This window comes from Alligator sinensis, unplaced genomic scaffold (genome assembly GCF_000455745.1).
Source record: "Alligator sinensis unplaced genomic scaffold, ASM45574v1 scaffold388_1, whole genome shotgun sequence".
Taxonomy (NCBI): domain Eukaryota; kingdom Metazoa; phylum Chordata; order Crocodylia; family Alligatoridae; genus Alligator; species Alligator sinensis.
The window spans coordinates 1,235,852-1,241,993 of NW_005842394.1; the positions used below are offsets into that span (position 1 = coordinate 1,235,852).

General features: G+C 55.3%; 1 protein-coding gene across 4 annotated transcripts in view; it reads left to right on the forward strand.

Moving 5' to 3' along the window:
• Positions 1–6,142, forward strand: part of ST6GALNAC4 (ST6 N-acetylgalactosaminide alpha-2,6-sialyltransferase 4) — a 21,998-nt gene that overhangs the window by 10,428 nt on the left and 5,428 nt on the right. The window lies entirely within an intron of this gene.

The window sequence follows — 6,142 nt, forward strand, 5'->3', positions numbered from 1 at the left end:
CTGTCTGTGTTGGAGCCTAGCACCACAGGGCCTGGCCTCTCTGCAGGTTTGATCTTTGGTCTCTGCTCAGGCCAGGTGCTGAGCTGGAGGAAGGCAGAGAAACCCCAGGGTGCAGTTCAGGGCACTCGAGGTCTCAGCTGGAGAGAGCCTGCATCTCACAGGCCCTCGGTGTGCTGAGCCCTGGCCCTCGGAGCTGCCTCGGAAACGTTTTAATCTTTGATACCAGGATGAATATTCAGTGCTGTATTAAACATTTAGGTCTCCATGCAGCAACAGGTGGCAGGCCTGGGACTGGATCTGTTCTGGGGTTAAGTCAAGACCTGTTCTGGGCTGGAATTCATCACTGTGCTGTGCAAAGGCCATGGCCCACTCAAAGTTCACTTGTGCCCTCGAGCCTGGAAGGAAGAATGGTCTTGCTATTTGAGCACTGGCCTGAGACTCAAGAGGGGGTGGGGGTCAAATCCTAGCTTTGCCTCAGTTTCCCTGTGTGACCATGGACAAGTTATCTAGGACCTGATCCAGGTCAGTGGAAAGACTCCCATTTATTTCAGTGGGCATTGGGCTTGGGGCCTTAGTCTCTCTTCCCATTTCAACTCTTCTACTTGCATGTAGTATCTCTCCCTTCCACCCTAGGTCTTGTCTCTTTAGACCGCAAGCCTCTTACCATATGTATGTGCAGCACCTAGCGCACGGGGGTCCTGATCTCCGTTGGGGTTTCTGAGCCACACTGGTTCCTATGGTCTTGCATGAAGCAGTACACAAGACTTGTGTGGGTGATTTTCCTCTACCGGAAACAAAACGGGGGGTGATGACTTTTCAATGCTCTGATGCTTCCTTCAGTTTCCTTCTAAAGCTTCCTCTTGTTTGGACTCAGCCAAGCAGAAGGAAACAGCTTGTTATCAGGTGCAGGGTGGTGCCTGCTCTGCTATTCACCTGAGACAAGAGGCCACGTTACTCCCTCATCTCCCAGTCAGGGCAGCAACTGTCCTGGTGCCAGCCACATTAGAAAGTGCGCTTTTATTCAGACTCTGCATTGTGGGCTGAAAAGCTGAAGTTTACATTTCTTATCTCAATTCTCTGTTTCCAAACGCGGGGAGTTTTGACCTCATGCTCTGATCTGGGCACTTAGGGGTGAGGACTGGTCTGCACCTCCTGCTGTCCTTGCATTCTTACCTTTCTAAGAGTTTGAGAAACATGCATCTCCAAGCACTTTGCAGTGTCCTAGCCTGCCCCATGACCTGAGACCTCCACAGCCTGAATTCTCAGAGAGGCAGTGGCTTGCTGTGGACTTCAGTGGCATTGGCAGCTTTTTGCTGCAGAAGAGGCGCCAGCCCCAATAGTACCCTGAATCGATAGCACTTTAATCCTGCAGGTATTTATTTAACTGGAGCTGAGCACAGCCACCCTGGCATCCAGCAGGGGAAGGCCCTGGGGCCTGATTCTGTCCCTTTTTCCTGGGTGGGTCCCCTTCAGGCCCTTGTGTTGCCTTTGTTACCAAGTGCCCTTGGATTAATACCAAAGCACCTGGACCTAATAAAGTCCTTTTAAATTTTCTGATCTCGCAGCATTTGTGCAAACTGGAGGAGTTTATTTGTCTGGGCTCAGTCAGAAATGTCCCACAGGGTCCTGCTGCTGTCCTTCAGCAGTCTTCATCATCACAGATTCTGCTGCTGAGACTCCAGGCCTGTGTGCGTGTGTGTGGGGAGGGGGGCGAGATGCTTGCTCCTGCAGAAACTCCTGCTCTCAGCGTTCCTTCGCGACACATGACTAGCATTCCTTCAGCCATTTCCTGTAATAATCCATGCTCGGGCAGCCCATGTGCCCTGCCTACATGCAGCTTGGGTCTCTGCCTGCTCCCTCATGGCTGTGCGACAGGAGGAGATGGAGCAGGCTGGTTAAGGGAGCCTTTGGTTTAACTTGCCCATCAAGTTGGATTCTCCTGCCATCCAGCCCTGGTTTGTCTCTAGCAGGGAGCAGGATGTAGACAAAACCTGCTCCATGATGCAGCCCTTTAAGCTCCAGGTGTTTGGGAGCAGGTGACAGCTGAGGGAAGAATAGAGGCACTACTCAGAGAGGATATGGTTCCACGTCCCCCAGTAGTGCTGGAGGGGCAGTAAGAGGGAAAGATATCCAGGCTACTACCTCGTTAAGGGCCTGGACTGATGAGCTTTGTTGAGTGGGGCAAAGCTCCCCTCCTAGCCAGCCCTAGTTGAGTTATGGGTACAGGATGGATATATTCTCCTCCTGTATCCCTTACAATGGGGCTGCCTTGCCCTCCCAGGGAGCACTGGTGTCCTGGGCTCTGCTGTGAGGACGAGATGAGTTCCTGGGAGGCCAGGGCTAGACCATGATCCTGTGAGGGAGGCTGTGGAGATCCTGATTTGGGGTAGAAGTGGAGAGACTGGGGAGGGTAGGACTGGAGACCACCCCAGGGGGAGAATCCGTTGCGTGTGAGGGATTATTCAATTGAGAGGGAAACTGAGGCAGGATTCTTACAGGCATTTCCCAGGCCACAAGGGGGAGCCCCAAGGTACCACTCATTCAACAGCACCAGGTCACCTTGACACCAGGGGCTGTTCCTAGCTCTCAGTCTGTCTGGAAATGCCAGCCTTGTCCTAAAGTGCAACCTGATCTGATGTCCTGTAAGGGGAGCACTTCACAGCTCCTGGATGATGCCCTGGGATCTTCAGTTAAATTTAAGCAGGTGTCAGCTGGCAAGTGCAGTCAGCTCCCCCACTCCTGCCTCCCTGGGGAGTGGCTCTGCTACAGGCTGGCTGTTTGGGGCAGAGCCCCTCACTTCCACCATGCCCTTCTCCCCTCTGCTGCGTTGGCAGGGCCTGTTGAGCCCAGACTGGAAGTTAAGGCATGTGGTTCCCCTGGAGAAAGAGGAGTTGCACAGCAGCCTGTTGTCTGAGGGAAAGGAATTCAGAGACGGAGAGTACTGGCTGTGGTCCGTGTTCAGCTCCCTGGGTACAGATTCGCCCACATGGCAGGGGAGAATGTCACATCTGTCTGTGGAAACAATGAATGGCCCAAGTGTCTTCAGCACTTAGGCCTGGATCCCCTTCCTGCTGGAGTCAATCATCACTTGACTTTTAGCTTTCTCGGAGACAGCCTGATTCTGCCATCAGTATGACCCAGCAGCTGGTTTCAGCCTGTGAATCAAGGAGGCTGTTCTCAAAGCTTGCTGTCAAGCCCTGGGGTGGGAGGGCAGCTTCCCAGGAATGAAGTGGAAGGAAACTGGTTTGCACCTCCTGCTGTCCTTTGCATTCCTGTACCAGCTCAGTCCAAGGCCCCCTTGTACTGAGCACACAGGCCCTGCCTCCAGGGCATTACACTTTTGAGTAAGGCTTATTTGGGAAGCAGAGATCTTGCATGGTGACCTTGAGCTTGGGCAGGAGACTACGGACTGGGAGTGGAGACATCACTCCAGCAGAGAGGGGGGTGAAATCCAACCCAGAAAAGGCACTGGACTGGGAGTCAAATAGACAGGAGCCCTGGCCTCTGTTCTCTCTGCCCCTACCCTGCCGCCTGGCCTTGGAGGAACTGTATTTGTATGAAAGTAGGGCTGAGAGGCTCTAATCACAGCTGTGAGACACCCCGGGCAGTTAGACAGTGGATATTCTGTGCAGTCACTGAGGATGAAGATACAGGAAAGAGGATCCCTGACCGAGCTGCTGGCCCCTTTCTCTGGGAACACTAACCATTTAAATACAGTCCTCCTCTGCTGCTCTTACTACAATGGGTTTCCTGCTGCCTTTCCTTTCAGAGCCACCACCAGGCAATATTGCTCATTAAGAAGGGGCTGGCCTTGGCTGAACGTGTCTGATGTCAGCCAAGGTGCACATGCTGTTGCTTTACTTGAGACATCAGAACTGCCTAGCGGCAGGTGAGTTCAGTACATGGTCCTGTGAGCTGACAGTAGATAGATGAGTTGAGCACCTGCCTGTGTGTGTCCTGTTCTTCTTAATGACCTGGAAGTGAGCGCAGTGCACGGGGTGGATTGTGAAATCGGTGAATGATACACGTAAACAAGATACTGCAGGCAGCTACCGTTTTCTTCTATGGCATCCCCTCCGCCCAGGGCTAATGAGTCTGTATGGATCTTAGGTGCATTTATGAATGTATCATACTAAGGTAGCCCCAAATGAAGCACAGCTAAAGCCTGTTCAACAATAACGCTACCAAACTCCTGGAACACACAGGGTTGCACTTGCCCATATCTACTGCCGAGGTGCTAGCAGCGCACTCAGTGCCAGGTGAGTGAGTTTCAGGAAGGCTGGGACCCTGCCTCAGATCTGTATCCCTTGGTGGCTTCGAAGGGGTGCTGGGCTCCTTACAGGCATTATGAAGCTAAGTCTCCTCTTTCCCCTCAAGTTTATGACCATCCCTGTCATTTCACAGATGAGGAAATGCCATCCCATGGGGGTTAGTATTGCTCTTTCAATCATTGACAAAGGAAAACAGGAGGCCTGAGTTGCAATCCCTTTCTTTACCCACCACACCAAGCTAGGAATAGATCCCAGGAGTCCTGATCTTCAGTCCCTCTTCTGAACACCAGGGCAGGCACTCCTGAGAGGTGGTGTTTCTTAAGTGGCCAGTGCCCACATCTGGCCCTTTGGTGACCTCAGTTCAAGGTCAAACCCTAGGTCTGCTTGCAGGGTGACTACAAACTGGTCTGAACTCTTGGGCCTCCGGGTCCCCACAGGTGCAGATACAGACTCCCCACATAGATCATTATGGGACTGATGGATAAATGGGTGGTTGCTGCAGGGAGTTGGCTTGCTGCTTTTTGCTTGCTTCCCTTCCCCCTCCTCCCCCAACTTGTTAAGTCAATGAATGCGCTCTGCGGTTCCTGGAAAGCTGTCCTCGTGATCCTCTCGAGTTCCAGGCTCCAGACCCCCCTGCCTTGGCATGAGTTGTCATCCGAGGAGCAGGGTGCTTGGTGTGCCTGCAGCTCTGCAGATACTGGCAGCTCTCCTCCCCAGCCCCTTTGCCCCATTGCAGGGGGGTGCAGCTGTGTGCACAGGGAGGGGAGGGAAGAAGGGCTTTCCTGGTGAGATGGTTGCCATTTGCCATCTTCAGCTTTGCCAATGCATCACCCACAGGAGAATGAGATCTGTGGGGGAGCTCGCAGTGCTGCCATGGCAACCACACTCGCAGAGCAGGTAGCCAAGGGGATCATCACAGGAACGCGTGACATGGCAGCAACAGCAAGGGCCCGTCCTGCACGCAGCTGTCTCACCCCAGCCAGGCCGGCCTTGGGCCTGCGGGGCTGGGTAGGCCAAGAGCAAGTCGGGCCGGTGCTGTGCATCCTGAACCTGCAGTGGGCACTCAGCCAGCGAGACCCTGGAGCGAGGCAGCTCCCACAGTCTCTGCTATTTATAATCTCCCCAGATCAGGGGTGGCTGATCAGGATTCAGCTCCGTGTGGTCCAGCAAGGGCTTGCCCTCACCTCCCGGCTGTATAACACCGTCTGCTCAGGGAGGAGATGGCGTCCCAGCGCAAGGGGCCGGGGCCCGGGCCGGCTCAACAGGGCTGTGGGACTGAGATGTGACAGCACTGGGGGGAGCGACAGGACCTTCCCCTAGCCGCTGGGGACTTTGCAAGGAGCCATTAAAGAGGCTCGGCCTATTCTGTTGAGATGAGAGATGCGTAATCAGGGTTTACAAAATACTGAGGGGGGGGGAAGAGAAAGTCAATAGGGCTTTAGTATCGCCTCCCAGGCGGTGCAAGAAGGAGGGGGTCGCTCGGACAGCGGGTCGCTAAGGGTGGCCCTCGCCCGGCGGACGCGGGGCGTTCAGCCAGACTCGCCAGGGGATCGGGCACGGTCCTGGAGCAAAGGGGCATCGGCCGCTGTCCGGAGGCTGCCCCAGGTGGGGTAAAAACCCTGCTCCCTCTCTGCCAGGGTGCGACCCAGCCTTGGGCCCCCAAGGCAAAGCTCCAAGACCCCCCTGCGGAGGGAGCCCCGGCCCGGGCAGGTCCCTAGGGGCAAACGGGGGCCGGCGCGAGGTCCTGGCGGGCAGGGCCGGTGCCTCAGTTTCCCCGGGGCGGGGAGGCTCGCGGCGCGGAGGCGCTAGGACCGCTGGCGCAGGGAGGAGGAGCGGGAGGCGGTGGCGGCGGCAGGACTGGCCGGGGGAGC